The 22366-nt window shown below is 40.4% G+C and overlaps 1 protein-coding gene and 1 long non-coding RNA gene across 2 annotated transcripts in view; one reads left to right on the forward strand and one right to left on the reverse strand.

The window, feature by feature from the left end:
• CLIC6 (chloride intracellular channel 6) overlaps positions 1–22366 on the forward strand; it is a 47637-nt gene that overhangs the window by 5525 nt on the left and 19746 nt on the right. The window lies entirely within an intron of this gene.
• LOC132247727 (uncharacterized) overlaps positions 16161–22366 on the reverse strand; it is a 28120-nt gene continuing 21914 nt past the window's right edge. Inside the window, exons 2-3 of the long non-coding RNA XR_009459084.1 lie at positions 20450–20646; positions 16161–16333 (exon numbers count right to left, since the gene is read on the reverse strand). This is a non-coding gene — a long non-coding RNA (uncharacterized LOC132247727). The remainder of the gene's footprint in view (positions 16334–20449; positions 20647–22366) is intronic.

Raw genomic sequence — 22366 nt, forward strand, 5'->3', positions numbered from 1 at the left:
AGCAGTGTCATTGGTAAAAATGAACAAAGCATATATTTTGCAAAAAGAACCTAATCATTTTGTTCAGATTCCAGTTAGAGTGGGATAAAGCTCCCACACCTTTTACTTGTCAAAAGTGGACAATATTTGATTTGAATTGCCACTGAAACGACTGTAAAACCCCATGTTGTCACTTTCAAAAAGTCACTTTTCAAAGGCAAAGCACATGGAGCATAATTTCAGTCTTTGCAGAATACTGGAGGTATCACAACTGGCGAGCAGGGCACAGTAACACCATGTACTATGCCCTTATAAGGAGTAAGCATAACTAATTGAAATATTTCTGAACTTTAAAGAAGGGGGAGGGACACACTCACAATTTACTTTGCATTAATAATATAAGAACACTCTGAAAACAATTAATTCACCAGTCTTATGATTTTTCTGAAACGATATAAACCAATCTTGAATATTTTACTGTAAAACTTCATAATAAAAGCATAATAAACCTTTTTCAGCTAAGGTTTTCCACCTCTGCCTCTGTCATTGAACCAAAGCAGCTTACTGGGGAGTCCAGCCCCTACCACTTCACTGAAACACTTACAACTGTTGGGAGGACTAATGCACTTTTGCTACTATTTGTAGAGTTCTACTATCCCTCCTCCAGCACCTGTTGACTGCTGGGATGGGCTAAAAAAAGAAAACAGCTGGAGGTTTTCCACCATGCCTTGGATGAGACTTAAAGGCTAGGGACAGACATTCAAAAAGCCTGAGCCTGAATTGATTCAGTCTTTGCAGGTTAGTCTAACCTGGTTAGGCTAAATCAGTTGTGTAACCAGACAGACATCTCAGAAATACAAGCACATGCTTACAGTGCCTCAGGATGGGGGGCGGGTACTAGAGCAACTCCCTTCCCTTCTGCAGGGAGTTGAGGAGGTCCTGCCAGGCCACATCCCTGCAATTAGGGAGGGGTCCCTTCCCCCTTTTTAACAGCATTTATCAGCTCTGTTATCAGCATTTAACACCCCATCAGAAAACAAAGCCTCCCTCATTACGAGCTCTTCTTAAACAGCTTTTTGCAAAGGAAGGAATGCAGTGACATTACCATCTGAGCTGTTGATTACCTCCATAAAGCCCTAAGCAGACACCGTCCAGCTTAACACATGTTGGTGGTCCCTGCTGTGGCAGAGAGGAGGAAGGAATCCTTGCTTAAGCAGTGAGGGGAGAGGGAGCATGGGGAAGCCAGCAGACCCTGCTGTGCCTGCAAGTCTCTGCTGGAGCTCCAGCCAGGGAGCAGAGGGGAGGGGCCAGCCCTGCTGTAGAGCAGGGAGCCCCACCCAGCCCAGCCCAGAGAGCATGCTGGGATGCTGGGGGAGTCTACTTTAGCTTAAATCAGCAAGGGGTCTAGGACAGACATTGCATAAACTGGTTTGAGCCAAATCAGTTAAGTCTGATGACTACATTCAACCAAGTTTATCTCAAACTGGTTTCAGCCATTTTCAAACTGGTGTATATGCACTGAATTTCTGTTCTGTTACAGGTTTAAACCAGTTTCTGATTACTAAAACCGGTTTTTGTTTAATGGCTGTCCCTAGCCAAAGGGTGTGTACAGAAGTCACTTTTTTGACATTTAAAGTACTTTCTTGCCATGACATAGCAGAAGTGCACAGCTTTATAACACTTTAAAAACGGTATAGTGTTTTAAATTAACCCTTGTTAAATGAGGTATTAATTTTTGCAGCGCTGTATTTTATAGCACTTGAGCAACCTACAGTGCTTTAAGTAAGTTATGTAGTCTGGTCAAATTTCTGACCAGTGGAGAAGCCCCAGGAGGCTGCAGAGGGCCCCCTGCCTCCTAGCCTGGAAAGTGCAGAAAGGCTCAGAGGCACCCCTCATCAAACACTGCATATGCTTGCACTGTAGTGCAAGAGCACTTTAACTATAGTGCTATAAAAAGTGCTCTAAAATACAGTGCTGTAAAACATGCACAGAGCATTGCTGTATATACCCAAAAGCTTTTAAAAGAAGACATGCATAACTGTTACATTAAATCTTAGATACTATACAAAGGCAGAGTGGATACAAAGGTTAAATGGCATGAATTTTACCACTCGGAGTACTACGTGACTGGCAGTTCACATAGAGGGCAGTCAGAATCAGACACTGTGGGCATGTCTACACATGCCTATTAATGTGCAGCAGTAAACTCTGGAGCTTATTGCTTTAGAGTTTATTGCTGTTGGGTGCACGTTTGCACATGTGCCTGGGATTGCAGCATGTTGAGCCAGGGTAGAGCAGTGCCAGCTACCAGGAGTTCCGGGGAGTGCGGGGAGGAGGTGGGGTGTCAGCCTGCCAGCCTGAGGCTGGTCCCCCCAGCTCAGTGTGCTGTGGAGGGGCTGGCTGGGGCACGAGAGTACTTTAGCGCAGGGCTAGCTGTTAGGCAGCCCCTGCGCTGACACCCCTTCGTGCCCTAGTCAGCTCTTCCAGCATCTACATGTGTGCTGCTATGGAGTTTTTTTACTCTGCAGCAGGACACTAGTACTTTAGCCTAATAGGGGTGCACGTGTAGATGCCAAGATGTTTGCTGCACAGCTAATTAGTCAACTGTGCAGTAAATATCTCGTGTACACATGCCCCGTAGGCATCTGATGGCTACAGAGTATTGCCCAAACTTCAGGGTTAAAGTAGTGAGAAGGCAACCAGATGCCTTAAACACATTTCCAGGCCAGCATGAACATGACCTCCCTTCTAGCAAAGAAACAAAACAAGAAACCCACACATTCCCAGTGCACCTGCCACCAGCCCACTCATGCTCATTATAACACCATTATTCCTAGATATCATCTACATGCTGTGGAGATACCAGCTCCCATCTCTGCTCTGCCAGTTACCTATTTTAATGAATTTTCCAACAGACACCTTTTCAGCATCTCAACACCACCTTGCTATCCTCCTTAAAACTTCTCTGTAAGACTTCTCTTTTGATATATACAGAAATCTTGACAATATTTAAATAGTACATATATTAAGCTCAGTGCCCGTCATACTAACAAGTTTTGTCTTTGTTTCCTTGCACTTTCCCCTCTGTTTCTTCTACCTGTGTTTCTTGTCTTATGCGTAGACTGTCATGACAGGGATTTCTGTATGCAACATGTACTGTGTTTCTCACAAACAGACCCTAATTTGATAAAGCCTCTCTAAGGACTGCCACAACATAAATATATAGTAATTAGAGCATTGTGTCCTGGAATCAGAGGAAGCTGACAGGATACAGTAGTGATGGTCAAAGCTGTGATCACTCATATCCAGTCACAGAGCATTTTGGTAAATTGTGCCATTATGAATTCTGACTTCGATGTACGTAATAAAATATTTTTCAAGTAACAAATAGAAATGTGCCTTGAAGTATTAGCTGTAGACTCCTCTTGGCTTAAGCTGAATTTACACATCTGAAGTGAGCTTGCACTCTTATAAAACCACAATTGCCTTTATACGTTTGTTGAAGGCCACATCTTTCAAAACACAATCTGTTGGATATTTCACCTGTTTGTGATACAGTTGACTTCAAGCTCATTCTTTATTCAGAATTACATGTTATTCCATCTAATACTGTTTTGAATGGGTTGGTTTCATTTGCAGTTTAATATCAGACTACCACCTCTTGTTCACTAAGAAGTTGATGGCAAGATTTCCATTAACTTCATTATGACTAAATGTAAGGAACTGCACCTTTAAGATTTGCCAACATGTGATACAATGCTGATCAGTTAACTCAGACACTTTATGAAAAAGCCTCTGTGAGACTCCTTGGCTTTGAGCAATTACCGAACAGAGTAGGATCGGTCCCAGATTCAAGTTGATTCAAGGGTTTCCCAAGGCTCCTACTTGTTTTCTACGTTTCTGTGAAGTTACCTGCATTGTACGGTTTCTTTGGGTAACATATGATTTGAATTTTCCAGGGTCAGGTATTTGCAGAGGGCATCCAGATATACTGTTCCAGTTAGTCATTGCTAACTTGATTAACGCATATTTGTAACAGGTACTTTGAGTGGATTGACTCTGATTGTGCTGAAACAGATAGCTAACATGTTTTCTTTTTGGATCATAAGCTTGGGAACTTAATTTCCTCTTATCCCTTATCAGGTTTTTCTGTGAGAGTCCTTGTTGGTCTGAAAATTCTGTCACTTTTCTTTTTGGATACTACCTTAGCATTATTTTAAGTCACATTTTTAAACTACAAAATTCATTACAAAAATTGCACCTCATTCTACACATACATCAAGCAACTTGTCCCTAAAATTCAGCTCTTGGAAATTAGGGTTCATATGTACGAGGAAATATGGAAATAGAAGTTCTGCCTCTGCCAAGGGAAAGCAAAAGTAAAGCTTGTGCTGCATGCTGGGCTCCCTAGATGCTGGCTATGGACACTTTCTTTTACTCCCCTCCTGGCAGAGGCTCTCAAGGAAAGATCTTTTTTGATGCTTATTTGAAGGCACATTGTATGTGGAAAAAATACAGTATTTATCTAGGCCTTGAAATGTACATTTGCTCATGGTAGTAATATATATATTTGCATAACCCCAATGCAGAAAAAAATATTCAGCCCTTAAGCTTCCAAAGAAAACTCATTCTACACTCATTTAATTTTTCTGCAGACATCCTTTTCCATCATCTTTGCTCCATTTTTTCTGTTGCTGCTTGGGAGAATTGTGAGCAATAGGAGAGGCGTAAACTCTTATCTATTCACAAAAGAGGAGGATGCAACCCCCTCCCCCCCCGACAAACAAACAAAAAAACCCCCTCCCACCAAACAAACCTACAAAGATGCGTCTCCATCCAGTCACCCGCCCACACAATATCTCCACCAGGAAATTTTACACAAACCTACACTACCAGTTGGCAGGTTCAAGTACTAATTAGACATATTCTGATTAGGCTCCCAGATATCTCTAGAAATGAGGGTGATATTAATATATTTTTAAACAAAAAATTAATTGAAAATATAAATTATTTTTACTAGTCAACTCCTTTATTAACTGGTCCATACTACTGCTGCATTGCAACTACTGTTATTGGTGTGGCTTTAAGTCCTTCGTTTAGTTGTCATGTGACAAAGACATTTTGCTTCAGAGAGCAGGCAACAAATTACCTGACAGACCACTACAGGGGCAGATACTTTGTTGGTGTTTGTTCCCTAATCTCTAGTGGAGACAAGCTGGTTTTCACCAAGTGAAAATCATCATCCTTTCTTACTGGTCCATATTTGGAATGGGTGACTGTTACAGCTTTCTGCCACAACTTGTGGCTGTGTACCAGGCTGTTGTGCAAACTGATCTCTCTGAAATTCATCAATATCCTGTCCATGCATTGCATCTTTCGTCTCCTCTCGTCTTCCTCCTGCTGTAATTACAAGTACAAGCCCACTCATATAGTCCTCAGTTGCATATGTATTCCAGTGTAGCCTAGTCTTTCATAACTTGTCTTCAGTTGGAGCAACCAGCATTAAGACTCTTACTTCCTCATTTAAGCTCCAGTAATCTGCTGTCCCATTGTTTGACCACTTCCATATCTTGATATTTCTACAGTGGAGAACACACTTTGTTTTTTTTTATGCGAACTGAAGTTCTGGCCCAAATTTCACTTCAAATAAATCCAGATGTATTTCCATACATGCCTCCTTTTGACTTTCTGGTCCCCAAGGTACCTTATGTTTAGGCCAATTCAGTTGTCTGGTAAGGAATAGCAAGACCTTTGAAGACATGGAATGTTACTGTACTAGACTTGCTAAATGTGATCCATCATAAATAAGACACTGATATTATTTATGATTAGCACTATATGAAGAACAAACAATTACTTGTTTTATAGTATATTACATGTGCAGGCACTACATGTACAAGTTAAGATGATAACTTCTGCCCTGGAGTTTTTGCACTCTGCTCTGTAAAATTATACTCCCATAACCTTTGTTACATCCTACACACTTCAGTGGGATTGAGCATAGGTGTAATGATTCCCTTGCTGGGATCAGAATGGAAGACTAGGGCATAAATTAAGGGGAAAATAAATCCCTTGCAAATGTAAAACAGAGTGGAATGGAAACAAGTGTGAGGGATGGACTAGAGGGAAAGCATTAAAATGTCGTGGAATTTGATATGTATATAATCTTCCCAGTTTTCAAAATGACAATCACAAAATACATTCCCTCTGTCTAATATCTTGTCAGCATGATATCCCTGAGTCCTTAATTTTTATAAGGATGGCTTGAAAAAGAAACTGGACAGCTCTATGATGGCTGATATCTGGAGATGCATTAATATTTGACAGTATTTTTTTTAAATATGTTGATTGCAGGACAACCTATCCATGTCAAGAACAAGGCTGAAAAGGCAACTTCTGCACATTTTGAAAGTTACTGTTTTTCCCCAGTTTCCTAATTTCTGATTTTGTTAGTCACCAACACCTTCTGAACAAAACACCCCAGCAAAACTAAAAATTAAGCTGCAAATGTGTACCCTGTAGCTTTAAAAAGGCCAGTACTTGCCAACTCCTCAGCCAGCTTGATGCAGCTGGCTTTTGCTAGCTGTATAATCAACATACTAGGGTATCATTCAGGGGATCCAGGATTTCTGGGGCCCTGAAACAATTGTGAAAAGCAGAGGTGCACTGATTTATCTGTAGCCTATCAGATTGGCACCGATAAAATGGGAAATGATGTTATCGGCTTTTTTTGGCCATTGTAGCTGATAATGTTTACCAATAATTAGACCTTCTGGCCGGGGCCCTGGACACCTGGGTTCCCTCACCTGCACTGGTCCAGGGCCCCCCCAGATGCCCAGGAAATGGCGGGTTTCCCTTTGTAGGTGGGCAGCATTCTAGCCTGTAAGGGGGTTCTGCTTAAGGTTTCTGGGAGTGAGATGCAGGGGGTGTCATGTGCACAGTCACACACATGCACATGGGCGGGAGTACAGCTGGGCAGCATGGAGAGCAGCTCCCTACAGGTAAGTCTATGAAAGTGATTTTGGTTTGAACACATCATGCAAAAGGAAAATAGTCACTTAAAAAAGGATCAGGGAATTAAACTTGCAGAAATGTTTTATCCTTATTATAGATGGGGAACTGCAGCATATAGTGATTTATAGATGTTCTGTTGTTGACACCAGTTCTCAGTTTGATGTATTTTGGGCCAAAATCATTTCTTGTCTTACTTGTAACTCTATTACATGTTCCTTGTTCATAACTCAGGTACCTGTATGTTGCATAATTAAATGGCTTATGAAGGTTAACAGATTTGTTTTATGCTGATACCTGGTAATAAAAAGTCATGATGTGATAAGGAGTTGTATATATTTCCATATACTGCGTTTGATTATTTACTTATAAAAAGAAAGGTTGAACTATCATTTGGTATCATTTTTTCCTCAATAACATCAACTTTTTAAGCATTTACACCATTTTCCCCCAAGCTTTTAAAAGGATTTTCCCTAACAAAGTGTTGATGATTTGTACAATATATGGTATTTAAGTAATTTTTTGAAACCAGCTTCCAGTTCCTATAGTACCTTATCGAAATGGAAGATATCAAGCTTTTGGTGCTTGATAGCAATGTTCCAAGCATGTTACATAATAAAGCATGTGAAGAGGAAGGGATAAGGACCACTTGAGAAGACTCATCAAAAATAAGTGTTGCTTGCCAGGGGGTATTTAATTGTCTATCCATTATTTTCCTTGTATGAAGAAAATTGTTGAGTGGACTATGGAGAGAGATGTTCCCTGCCCCCCCCCCCCTTCTGTTTTAAAACCTTAAGAATGAAAATACTTTGATATCATCATCAGTTTGATGTCAGCAAATGGCTTGTCTTCCCCCTCACCCCCGCATTCAGAATACTGGTAATTCTGAGATTGGCAGGTGTTTTCCACTCCAGATCCATTTCCCTCCATTAACTGAAATCTTAAGTTAGAACAAAATACTGCGTGTTCAAAAATCAAATGAGACTACTAGTACGGAATGAGTTGAAAAGGAGTTGGATTCAAGTTCGATTTATATCCTCTTTGCTTATATAGGACAGTTCCAGAGAAGGTATCTGTTCCTCAGACTTGCTAGGAAAAAAAAACCAAAACCCAACCCTGTCACTTTCTCTACTTTGGGCCCTGTCCATATTATGACATGTATTCATGTTTGAAACTATTTTCAAACAAGTTTTAAATAGCGAAGGAAGCAAAATGTATTATCACCTTTTCTAACAGCAGTAGTACATGCTACAGTGATGCCTAGAAATCATGAGTTTGAGGGGGGTAGGGTGCTGTTGATTTTGGGAAAGTTTTGGGCCCTAAAACCATTAAATTAAATAAAAGTTTTAGCTATTGTGGTTGCAGGCAAAAACCTTGAAAACATGCTCCAACTGCACCATAAAGATTAACAACAGTAAGCAAATCCCACCCTGCTCCCCGTCCCCTATTTTTTGTATTATACATTTTAAATTTTGTGAGTCTTTGAAGCCAAATCTCTTCACATTTGAGGGGCCTGAGTAATGGTTTTTGGATGCTGGCAAATGAAGATATGGAATTGGTTATTTTGGAGTAGGATTCCTTTTTATGTTTATTTGACAATAATTAGTTTTCAGAGATTATAAAATACTTTTAGTGGAAGACTTTGGGGGGCGTGGGGGAAGAAAGAGAGAGAATTAACTGTACTAGGAGCCCATGGTGGGAAGGGAAGGAGAAGAAAAAAAAAAGAAAGGTCCTTCTGCCAGAATCTCCATCATTACTTTGCTTCTTAAGTTGCTCTTTTCTTCATTTTCAGTATTTCACTAATGAATACACCCAGTTTTCAAAAGATCCTTAAGGGAGGGTCTAAGCTCACTCTCATTGGAGCCAGTGGATCTTTTATTTATGAGCAGAAAGAGAGGTGAGAGCCATGTTAGTCTGAAGTCAGTCAGAAGGCAGGGTAGATAGACTAACTAAATAAGATTATATATAAGTTTCATGAAGGCGTGTGTGTGCGCGAGTGTGAGTGAGAGAGAGAGAGAGAGAGAAGATTAAGATTTTATATATACATAAAATCTTATTTAGTTAGTCTGTAAAGGTGCATATCTACCCTACCTTCTCCTTTTATTTATAACATTCTACATAGTTACTCGATTTACTTCCTACTCGGAACAAAACAGCCTGTATGATGCAAAAAAACCCAAACTCTCTCTCCATCTTTTAGCTTTACCTCTTAGCCCACATGTAAGAATTAGGATTACTACTGTAAGAATGCTTTTTTGTCCATCTCACACCACCCCCTCAAGCTTTTTTCCACTCAACTGCTTATTGAATGATTTTTTTTCTCCTTTGCATTCTTCATAACTGTAGGCTTTGCATTTAGATTAAAAACAACAAGGCCATGCTACAGGTTAAGTATCATATGTTAAAATGTAAAACAGGACATGTCATTAAAATACTAGTTAATCTGTTTTTCTCAGACCTATAATGTGTTCCAGAATATAATACTCTTTTGTTGAAGTAATTCCCCGTAAGAATTTAACAAGGATAAAAGGGGGGCGATTTGCCTTAATGTAAAATGTTCAGTTGGTATCTTGCCATGTTATTAAATACGGATTAGAAATAGCATTGAGGTATTTAAACCATAATTCTGGTAACAGGATAAATAGCTAATAGCATTTAGTTTGTTGCCCCTCAGCTTGAATATAACCAGGTCACAAGCAAACACAAATGCAGACAGAAACAAATCTCTTGCCAGAATTCACAGCATAAGGAACTTTTTTAGTTTTGAACTTTTTGGAATAAAAGCATCAAAGCCTTTAATGCAGTGATCTAAAAATGGATACAATACTTCCTGATGTTCACAGAACCACAGATTGCTAATTTACACACCATTTGAATGCATTCAGTTTTCATGGGCTATTTAGAGTTCTGAACAGTATTTCTACGGAATATGTAGGTAAAGATCTGAATATTAAAAAAAATAGTATGGCTCTTAGAGTATAAAAGTTCTCTAGTAGAAAGAACAGGATTGGAACATGAGGGAAACACTCTACGTACCAGCTAAGTGATACTTCAGCTATAAGGAGGGAAGGAAATCTTTGCTGATGTTAGTATTCTTCTTTACCACTCTGCTGCATCTATGAATCAAACTCCCATTAGTTTCTGAACACATGGACTTAAAGTTGTTTTTAAAAACAACACAGGAGATTTGATCACACATCTCTCAAAATGAAATGGCTTCTGTTTTAAATAAATGGCCCATTTCAGCTAAACTGTTCTGGAAAAAAATACCAAGAAGTCTGCTTAAATTAGATTTATGGAATGCCTTGTTATCAAATGTTTTGAAACGGTCATTGCAAGAAATGGTAGATTATGAGGAGACTCACAGCAAGCACTCTCAACACAATATACATGCTCTTTTTGTAATTAAACTGTACTCTTAAGTATGGCAAGATGCATTTAATCAGTACAGAGTGGGAGCTGATATCCTTTGGTCTTTGTTAACCATATGTGAATTGTGCCATAGCTTATTGCATCTGGAATGTTGCAATGGACATTTCTTGCCCACATGCTGAACAATCAGAAAAATGAACTCTGTAGAAGGAGTTACTTTATTTTGTTTTATTCATGTCTTTTGTAAATGAAGATGAAAAGTTGATAATAATTTGTCTTCACATTACTACTGAGGAAAAAGGTTACTTTATTGTGGCAAGAATTTTAAAACCCACTTTGGGAAAGAATTAACTTTTATTTCAAACTGCTGATTACCATGTCCAAGAGGTAATCAGTTATATATTACTAGTTTCTTTTCTATTACAGTGTACTAAGCCTCTAACAGACCAAAGGAGGGAAAAACCAGCACATCGTTCCTGCCCTAAAAAGTTTATAATTTAAGATACACTGAACACCACATTCATAACTTTAGGACCAGGGAAGGCAAAATCTGCAGGCACAGAATTTTTCTCAAATGGTTCACTGGGGACAAAGCTGCCTCTCCTTCCCCTTGCAGATATAATGTCAAGCTGGCTCTTGAATTCCCACTGACCCTACTCCTCACTGGTAGAGAGTGGCTTTTCTTAGACTTGTTTGCCTAGTTTTTTCCTTTTGCTGGTGCCACCCATAGACATCCATTAAAGGGAATTCTACCCTGTGGAGATTAACGGCATAAAATATTTACTATAGTTCCAGTAAAGTCCCAGAAAAAAACCTGTAGAAGCAGCAGATATCCCTTCTTCCCCCACACAGAGAAGAAAAATCCATATGAAGCAAGAGTCTCTCCTTGGGATCTCCTCAGGATGATTTGAGTTTTAATTATTAATTAACTGTTCCTACTTAATCAGAGAAGCAATGTTGTATATTTCTGCAAGAGAGATGGAAGAAGCCTCTACTTAAATTTAGCTTGACCTACACTCATGAGGGAGTAATGTGGGTTTCTTCATTAATTTCTATAAAATCAGACATCAAGCATGTCATTGGCATACTAAATACTGTTGCTACCAGTGTTGTAACTTGCACACAATGGAGGACCAATCAGATGCTCCAAGAAATGTAATTCAGGAAATCGTTAGCTTTTCTTTTCTTTTCTTTTTAAATACAAGGAGCAGCTTATTGGTTACTTGATCAACCTGCTGGTTATAAGCCACAATGATAGATTAACATATTTTAGGACAGCATCAGAGGCCCAATCCTGTCCAGATTTTGAACATGGTTTCCCACTTGAGTTAATCATGAACAGTATTGAGTCAGCCTTAGCAACACCATTAATGTATTCTGGCTCAATACATATGCCTGCCCATTTGTTTACGTCTCTCTCTTGGTTCCCACCCCCCCAGCAGTTTTAATTTGGATGGGAGGCATGAAAAATGCTGTCTTACTAGCAAATAGATTATTTCTATAATCCATTTTTATATTCCTTTGGACTGTCATCTCTGCATTTCATAGGACAGTCATTTATTTCTTTTGTTTTATGTAATCCAGGTCAAATTTACATGACCTGTTTGTAGGCAGGCAAACTGATTAGTGGAAGCACTGGATACGTTGTGAACATTTAAAAAAAATCTGCAGTAAAATGATGTGAAGTCCTTCATTTAGTTAACTAAGAAAAACAGGTTTATACATCTTATTTTTAAAACCATCAATAAGAGAAGTGGTATTAAGGGGACATAACTTTATATAAAGAGCTGACCAAATTAAGAGCCTTTCATTAATATCTTTTTCCCCATTTCTAACTTTGTATTCTAAAAATAATAATAATAAAAGGTTCTTAATTTGGTCAGCCCTTTATGTCCCCTGATACCACGTCTCTTATTGATGGTTCTAGAAATACTTTCTCTTCCAAGTTTCTATACTCTGGTGAGTAAAGCTTTTTTCAAAAAATAAGACTTTGGGTTAAAGTGGCTAGTGCTAGTTTCAGGCCCCAAAGATTTTTCTTTGTGAAGGAAGTTCAGTAAGATCCTAAATATTCTATTTTTGCAAAATGCTACTATGAACAGGGAGGCTTTTCTTTTATGATTTTTCAGGTTTGCATAAATACCTTTATGGATCTTGCTTTGACCTTAGTTCTTAACAAAGATTAATGCCTTTGACATGCATAAAGAAATCTCACTTAGTGATATAGTATCCTTACCTCCCCAGCAAGGCTGGGGAGCATAGAATAATGGAGACCTTCCCTTACTTGCAGCTGCTAAGAGTATCTCGGGGAAGAACAGAGTTGACAGCAACAAGGAGTTAGAGATTCAAGCATCTTCACCTTCCCAGCATCTAGACAGGGAATAGAATTTCAAGTATGCAAGACCCCTACTATTAAATATGGAGCACTGTGAGAGCTCCATAATTAGAAATCCCAGTTCCCTCTTCTCCCTTGATTGATAGAAGAGGAGGAAGCTAGGCTTTTGGGCAGGGCACTGTTTCATTGGTGGGGAACCCAAGCTCATCTTCTTGTATCTAATTGTCGCTTAGAAACATTAGGTCAATGTAAGGTAAAAAATTCAAGCTGTACATATTGGAAAGGAATTTAAACCGTGACTCCTAGGTGTCGTGACAAGTAGGTGACAACCCTGCAGTCTAGCTGCTTCGTATGGCACATATCAGGTGATGACATGAGAGGACTCTGCTTCTAAAACTAAACAATTTCTTTGAGAGAATTATTGAGAACAGATTGCATTCTAGCCATGAGAAGAAACATAGACCAACTTCCTTGACCTCCTCCATACAGCAGCCTCTAACAACCTGCAGTCCTTCTTGCAGTGTGATTCTTGGCAGGCCTCCGATTCCTTGAAGTATGTTGGTCTAATATCCAGCTTTTTGTTTGCGCTCTTGCTATTGAATTCGTTCTTTTGAATGGTCCTCTATTTTGTTCCATTCTGCTGCTCCTCAATGTTGCTCATATGGCTCCTTTTCTTTATTGCTGGATCCTACATCATGCCAATTGATGGCTTAGTTTCTAGGTTCACCTGGTCTTGGCCTTGACCCAGTCTGTATAAGTATGCCGGTGGTCTGCAGTGACTCTGCAGTTACCTTTGTTTCACCCAATGCTGTATTACCTCATATGACTTGCTTCTGACTGCAGCTTGGATTGCTGCTTTTTGTTATTTTTTTCTTGTAGCCATTTGATTGGATCCAGGCCTGCTCACCTGTTCATACTGGCCTCAGTCTTGGCTTCCTTATGGTAGTGGGCTGACTGCCTGGCTTAGCATTCTCTTAGAGGCATAATGGACAGTACGCAGAAGCAGTTGTTGAGCTGCAGCTGATTAAGCCTCCTTGGGAAGCAGAGTCTTGGATCTCTGGCCCACCTTTGTACTGAACACTTTCCTATTGCTACCAGGATGCTGAATCACTCTATGGTAGTTTCAGTGGGCATGCTACATCTAACACATTTGGCAGTTCCTTCTGTTGTTCCCATCAAGGCTAATACAATTCACTATTCTATTAACCTTAGGTTCTGTGTATTGGGTTCTAGTTCTCACTTCTGTTTGTTCTGTCAATGTCTATCCACTTGTGATACTCATTATATTTAGTTAGAAAGCTAGACAGCACTTAAGGAGCCTCTTTCCCTTCCTTTCTCATAGTGCCTAATATCAGTCAGGTAAATCTCTGTCTTGCATTGCCTTGCTATCCAGCTGTGAGAGGTATTTTTGTGCAGCAGCTACCGTAAATGCCAAAGATAATTTTTTTCTGTTTTGTGGTGCATTTTGTTTAAAAAATTTTGGAAAAAAAAATCAGTATACATTTGTCCACTGGTTTCCGAGAAGTTTCATTGTGTATCACCAGTACTTGGCCATGTTTCTCCAGTCTGGTAGGTGCTGCTTATTAATGCGTCTCGGAGAACATTGGACCTGGCTCCATAATCCAGCTGGAAACAAAAGAAGGCATGTCTAAACCACTTCTATGATGTGCCTGCAGGTGCTGCCAAGAAGCATGCCTCACCCACACACTCTTATTCCACATGTGCCAAACCTGGAAATGAGGCAATTAAGCTGTCCTAAGGGCAAAACATGCCCATCCCTGCAAATGTACAGGAAAGGGGGATCTTGAGTACAGGAACAGGGGGCACCCTCAAGGCAACTGCACTTCTGCATTTGCTGTCTGTGGACAGGGAGCAGGTAGGCTAGGCATGCTTTCTGGCTATGCTCTCAGGGGTGCTGTAGAAGTGATACAGACATCCAATCTGGATGTGTTCTGAATTTAGCAGAATACTTGCCAGCATGGTAACTGAATCATCAACAGCCTTCTGCAGCATACATGTGTCGATTAAACATTTTTGGATCTTCTAGAGTCACATTGCAAATATTCTCCTCTTCAGTGTAAGTCGCCATCAGTTACAGCTACTTATACCTCTTTCTTCCTGGAGTAGCTGTAACAGGTCACAGAAAGGTTCCCCTTTCTCCACTCACCCCCACATATTCTTTGTACTATGTTCCATAGGCTGGATGCTTTTTTGCTTCTTGAATTGCTTTCTGAAAGATATGTATGAGATGTGGATGCCTGTTATTCTTCGTTATACAGTGTCCACTTGCCTTTTTATATGGCACATATTTAACCTGTGGAACTCATTGTCACAGGAAGTTGTACAAGCAGATAGTATAACCAGCTTCAGAAAAGGGATAGACAAATTGACAGACACTAGGTTCACAGGGAGCTATTAAATGGAACCCTCAGATGTACCCTCTGTACCAAAACTGAGACTTTGTACAGACATTACAGCTAGAGTTTTGGGGTTAGATCAGGTTAAAAATGGCCCCTGATCTAAGGTAAGTTGTGGGGGGGCTAGTGGAGTCCATGGGGGGTTGCAGGGTCCAGGGCTGTTTTGGTAGGATAGATGGAGGGGAGGGGCTACCAGGGTCCATGTGGAGGCTTGGGGGTATCAGAGAAGCTCTCTGATCCCACCAACCCCCCCCCCTCCAGATACCCCTAGCTTCCCCCCCATGCCACTAAACTGGCTCTGATCCCCCAAACTGGTCCTGGGGCTGGGTTTACCAGTGTTCACTTGTCCTGGGAGCCTAATTGAAGTCAGGGTGGGGGGGAAGGACAGGCAAATCAGGGGAGCTGTTAGCTTCACAGTGGGAGTTTAGCAGGATTGGAGGGGTCTCTCTCTCCCCCCCCCCTCCCCACATTGGGGCCAGAGGCTATTTTTAGCCCCCCCAACTCTCCCCTGAACAAACCCCTCCCAGTAAACCAAACCCTGCCCCATCCTGCCCACCCCTCCCTCTCCCCTTAGTGCACCTTTGAGGTACAGTTACAATTAGATTGGGTCAGACATTTTTGACTGATCTAATCTTCCTGGAACTTCTGTACAGTTCACACTTAGATTGACATAACTGGATTGAAGTGTAAGGTCTGAACGTGGGCAGACTAAGTTAGATCAGATGCCCATTTTTAATATGATCTAATGGCCCACTAACCTCCCCAAACATCTGTACATACCCTAAAAGAAAGGCCCCAGTGGAAAAGTTACTTTATAGGACCAGTACCATTTTGTGCCTCAGTACAGCAGAACATTTAAAATGTGTTGAAGTACAAGCACCTTAGGCCGTGTGGAGACTAAACAAGTTAGTTGTCTGATTGAAGTTACTGGGATTGCTCACATACTTAGTTACAAGTGCTTAAGTGCTTTGCTGGATCAGGATTTTAGAGCCTGGGATGGGAAGGAAATTGAGAAGGTAATAAACAAAGTCTAGGAGACAGAGGTTCAGTTTTATTCCTGACTTTCCAGACTACAAGTTTCACATACACTGCAGTGCACCTTAGAAAGCCCAAATTTGATTATTCTTGATTTGCATGTGTAATCTTTAGGTTTTCTTTCCCTTCACCTTGTTCTCAATTGTCTGACTGCTAAGACAAATCCTGGGCAGCTCAGGTACCTCCGCTGTGGAGAGGGAGAGATTAAAAAACACTGTTTCAGTCTTTGGTGAAACTACAGTCACTCTGAGGCTGCTGCCATATAGTTGCTACAGTCATATAGTTGCTGCTGTATCCCTTTTTGTAGCCTTGACTCAGTCCCATTTTACAGAGGGTTTTTGGACAGAAAAAAAAGAGAAGGAACTCTATCAGCCCAGCCCATCTTACGTGGAAGACGGCCCTGCTCCCTACACTTCAAGTTATTCAACTTTTGGAATCCTGCCTCCTCTCTTGGGTACTAGAAGTCATATTAGTTGCAGTGTCAAGGAAATAAGTAGGGACAAGCCCTGTCAACACATCTGGTCTGGTAGAGCTGAAGAGAGTTCTACTAAAGATGAGTTTTCTTCTCATTTTTAGCAGTGATTAAAAGCATTTTAAAAGTATTTTATTATATTAGAAGTCCAAGTTAGTCTGGCTCTAAATGACTAGTCCAACTCTAACAAGTTGATAGGAAGGGGTTTTTAGATAGATTGTTTACAATTATTGTTTGAATGTTATGGCCTTATTTTAGCTTCATCAGTGTACATGTAGTACAGACTATATTTTGGTGAAGTTCAACATTCAAACATCTTGTATGTTGTTAAAGTTGTGAGAGCTGACAGTTCACTCTTTGATGACTGGCAGGAAAATAAAGTAGACTTTCCTAAATATAAAATACTCATAGAAACATCCTAAGAAAAAAAGAAGAGTCTGGCAGACAACTTTAGGACATCATAAAGGAGCCAAAAAACTTGTAAGTAGCATAGTTCTGTTTTGTCTTTTTTAGAGAGAGAGAAAGAGAGAGAGAGAGAGAAAACTCACCATCATGCACCTTGGTAATTTAACCCTTCCTAATGAAAAGACAACATGTAAGGCTTTTCTGTCCTGCACTGGTATCTGGGACCATGAAGTCAGTGCAGGAGTCTGTGCTAACCAGCATCAATGCATGATTTGTGTGTAAGCCTCAACTACCCACTTTATTTTAGGAATCAGTAATTCTGTAATAGAAATATCTGAAATGTTACTAAATAGCTGTAAATATGATAGTTTAAAACTAATTTTGATAGCTAAAATATATATATACACACACACACACACACACACACACACACACACTTTTTCCTTTAGGGTTTTTTTTTTTTTTAATTTGAAGTGAAGCAGGACTCTATCTGCTTTATCGCAACAGTTTAACCTGAATTTATAAATTTGTACAGATTAAGATCAGTATCGGCTCTTACACCAGAAATTCAAACCCAAAGCCTAAGTAAGATTCTCTTCTGAGGGAGCTTAATAAAAAGTAAAGAGTCTGTATAGGGCATTTTGTCTGAGATGCAAGAGAATTCCCATTGCATAGGGTGGTTGTCATACGTGGTTGGAAGTTAAGGTTTTGATTACAGAGCCACTAGGTGGCATCAACAGAATTGTGTTGCTTTGAGAGCTCATGTCCTGAACTATGAAAGGACCACAGCATTTTTCATACAGAGAGAAAAAGTCAGGTAATCTCTTTTTACCTCACCAAAAAGCTTTGGTCTAAATAGGGTCTTAGACAAACATCATGACTATTGCGCGTTTCTAAACACCAGGGTATTTAATGAATTATGATGTTTTCATAGCCAAGAGAACCAAAATTACTATTTCTACATATGTTTTTGTTTTATTAGTAATGTAAAATATTGTAAATTTAGCATTTTGTTTTGAAGTTATATAGTGCTTTATCAACCTGCATATATAAATAGGATATCAAACATTTTAAAGTGTTTGATAAGAAAAAGAGAGTCTTATATGGTTAGTTTTCCAGTATATTTTAAGCACTCTTAATTTCTATTTAAAATATGCATCAAAGAACAAAAAGTTAGATAACAGCCAAAATTAAAAAAAAATGCTAAAGGTGATGGAGATTTTACAGTAGTTGGGAACTTGTGATACAGTGTCTACAAAATATAAATTTTCTCTAAGAATCCCTGAGCAGATAGTAGAACTTGTCTACATACAGGGCACGTCTACATGTGCAATTAATGAGGTACCTTTATGGATCTTGCTTTGACCTTAGTCCTTAACAAAGATTTAATGCTTTTGACATGCGTAAAGAATTCTCGTTTCATGATAAATTACTCTTACCTCCCAGCAAGGCTGGGGAGTATACAATAAGGAAGACTGGGTGCATCTACATGTGCTGTTAAGGTGAAATGCTTATTGTGCTGGAGTTTATTGCATCCAGACACCGCATTTACACGCATGCCTGCGGCCACAGCACATTGAGCCAGGTCGGAGCAGCCCTTCCTGGCAGGGAGCCAAGGGGGTCAGCCTGCCAGCATGGGGCTGCTCTGACCCAGCTCAGCGTGCTGCAGACTGGCTGGTTGGGGTATGAGGGTGCTCCATTGTGGTGCTAGCTGGCAGACAACCCCACACTGAAGCACCCTTGTGCCCCAGCCAGCTGGGACAGTGTCTGCACATGCACTGCTGCCAAGTAAAAAATATTCCACAGCAGGATACTACTTTTGCTACAAGTAGCATCCTGCTGTGGAGTTATTTTACTTCAGCCTAATAGGGGTACACATGCAGACTCATGACATACTGCAGAGCCAACTGGCCTGCTTCGCAGTAAGTGTCTTGTGTAGGTATGCCCACAGGAAAGTATTAAACAGACCTAAAAGAAAATTTCTGTGCCAGGTATAGTTGTGATCATATTCTTCCCCCTCTTCTCCCAACTTGGCTTAATGTGCTACAGTTACAGGCACATATGTAAATATTTCTATGAGTATTTTATATTTAGGAAAGTCTACTCCCTTTCTGCAACATTAACATTATCATTTCTTTAAATGGATAGTAGAAAGTTATTGGAACAAGTTTAAGGCAATTCTTTTTAGGTGAACAAAAGTGTATTTTTCAGGATAACACTATTCTCTTTATTGTGATAAAATTCCTTCTTTAGCATTAGGAAGACCTGACTATGCAGTCTGTTACCTTTGTTACATGACATGATTTGATAAGTTGACTCATTCAAACTTGAAGAAGCAAGGAAGAGAGTATCAAAGTTCAACTTTTCACAAAAGTCTCAAATCTGATAAACCCACAGAATGGGCTCTGGGTAGACGTGCCATGTACCAGAATTGCTCTGAAGATTAAAACATAGAGCTGCAAACTATTAATCGAGTTGTTATGTAGTAAGTTGTAAAGCAGCAGACCAAATCAACCATTCATTCATGCATTCACCTTTAATTCAGATACTTGAATAACTATGTCATCCTTAAGAAAATGATGATAAGAATTTCCTTTCAAAATGAAATGAAACATGTGAATGCTTATACTTTTGCTAAAGGGTGCAGGGACTTAACGGCAAACAAGAGGCACTGTATATGTTTGCCTCTTTAGGCCATGCAGACACGTCTGTGGCACCAAAACTGCACATTCATCTGTTTTCTGTGCTGAAAGGTAGCAACACAGAGACTTTTTTTGAGCCTGGGAGATCCCGGAGTCAGAAAAACCCGTGCAAACGAAAAGTGGGGTGGTGCACGCAGGGACAGCACACGCCACCCAAACCAGAGCCTGACTGGCAGGAGCCACACTCCAGCTGCTGGCCAGGCTCCAAGTGTCAGGATTGCTGCTGCAGCAGCCCCAGGAGTCTCCCAAGACCCCAGGTAAGGCTGCTGGGGCTAACCCAGTGCTGGCCCTAGCTTTCCCTACCCTACGAAGTAATCTGCCATGCACCAGAGGACATGTGGCACAGGCGTTTCCCAGGGACACATAGCAGCGGCATAATGTGTGCTGCTGCTTCTTGTCCACTGGGAAACAAACATCCATGTGGACACGGCCTTAAGGTCACTGAAAGAAGAGTTGGCAAAGACCTCTTCCCCTCTTGTCCCCAAAGTCCTATAAAGTCTGATGGAAATGCAAACAAGTTCGCAGTAGTGAATACATTAAGATAAGTTTCAGAAAGTTGAGTGACTGAAATCTAAGCAGTTGTAATAGAAACAGTTAAAGAACATTATTTGCAGCAACTGTAATGGTTGTAACCATTCAGGCAGTCTCACTATAGTCTACTGCCCACCTTGGTGGTCAATTCTGGCTTGTTGGCTTTCCTCTTTGTCCCAAGATGCCTTCTTACCTTTTACCTGCCATGACCTGAAGTTACTGAACTTGTGAGACAGGCCCTCTGTTCTACAGGAAAGGAACAACTTTAAATGCCTCTCTCTGTATGCTCATCTTTGGGCCACCTTTGCCATATGCCCTGTAGTCCCACAGGCTCTCTGGTCCAGATCAGCTCAGCAGGGTGAATCCTTTCAATTTGGTTCCTGAAGTAGGCTGGAATAATACAGGTTGGATTAGGCTGGAAGGAATGATCAGCCTTGTGATCTTGATTTTACCTCTCTGTCTTGACCTACACCTAGGATTCCCATCACCTTCCACTCTAGGTTATTTGGTTTCATGGGGCTCAGGCACCTTGCACTCAGTTCAAGTCTAGGTGCCTTTTCCCAGCTCTTCCCAGGCTTCCACCCCAAACTGCTGTGGCTATTCCTGCCATAGACCTAGAAATACTGGCAACAACCATCACTTCTGCCAGCTCCCAACAAAAAGCTCCTACTTCAGCTCTGACTGGGTCAGACTACCCCTACTCCTTGCCTTTGAGGTGTGGGTTACATTCCCAAAGGGCAAGGGGATATATGTCCCCCCAAAACCTAGTCCCCATTTTACTTTAAATTTTCCAGTAAGGGGTAGGGTTCCCTATTACAGCTGTGCAACTGCAGAATATGCAGACCCCCTAACTATTGGGTTACAACTAGCATAATGTCTATCTGGTACAATACCCAACTCCTATGTACTGTAGTGCTTTCCATCTCAAAAGTGCTTTATGTAAGAGGCCACTATCATTATCCCTCCCCTCCTCACAGATGAGGAATCTGAGGCGCATGTACAGAAGAAATTTCCCCAAGGTCATTCACTGTTTTGTGCCTTAGAACAAGCATATTACCTAGTAAAATCAAGTTCATTTGAAGTTGTGCCCAGCTCTGTAAGTTCAATCACAAGAGGGGTGGGTGGAAAAAAAAAAATCTTCTCTTTCATCTTTATGAAGGGCCCAGGAACAACAGCAATACTCAGAGAGTGGCACAGTAAGTAATTAATGAAAAAATAGTGGTGTGGAGGGTAATAATCCCATTAAGCAGTGGCTCATGATTACAAATAACAATAATCAGATGATACTGTCACATCATACAGATTACTGTTTTTAGAGGACTGAATGAAAGCTTTTATGTAGGCTTTAACATTTTTCTTGTCTGCAGCAATAGGCCTCATAAATGTTTGATTAATGAACTCATTAAGCCCTGACATTACTAGGAGAGGCTTACTTACCACTTGACTCCATCATAATTAAAATGTAAATGCCAGTTCAAGATAGTGGCTAGAATAATTTATCTAAGTAGAACAGTTTTTATGCTTAGCCTCTTGAATTATCTCAACCTCTCTGACAGGACTCAGGCTTATGTCACACCAGTTGCGAGTAAGAGCCATCTTTCAGCACTGCCTGCTTTTCTGTCAGCATTTATATGGTTATTAAGTGATAGCTGTTTTTATGATTTTAAACTTGTTTTTTCCATGTTTGCTGACCAGCTCACAGTTGAACAAAATTTGTGAAATTATACTCCATCATTTCAGGGCTCAAGCAGTATTGCCAGGATCAGACATAGGATGAAATTCACAACAAAGTACTCATTCATTTTACTCAGGTGAAATTCTGCCCCCAGGTCCCAAAAGAAAATTAAGCTGTGTGCGCACACTTAGTACTATTTCCAGTAATAGAACATTGTACAACTCTGCAGGGAAAGTTACAGGCATTCTTCTTTACTCACTACTCAATCAATTCCTACACAAACTGTCTCACAGCAGTTGCAGGTCAGCAGGTGGGCTTTTTCTTTTTGATCCTATCATCACTGTATTGTGTCCTAGCAAGGTATCACAGTCATGTTTTCCAAAAGCAGCAGCAGTTACTTTCTGGCAGGCATGCCATAGACTAACCCCACACCCT

The sequence above is a fragment of the Alligator mississippiensis genome, chromosome 1 (genome assembly GCF_030867095.1).
Source record: "Alligator mississippiensis isolate rAllMis1 chromosome 1, rAllMis1, whole genome shotgun sequence".
In the NCBI taxonomy this organism is placed as follows: Eukaryota; Metazoa; Chordata; order Crocodylia; family Alligatoridae; genus Alligator; species Alligator mississippiensis.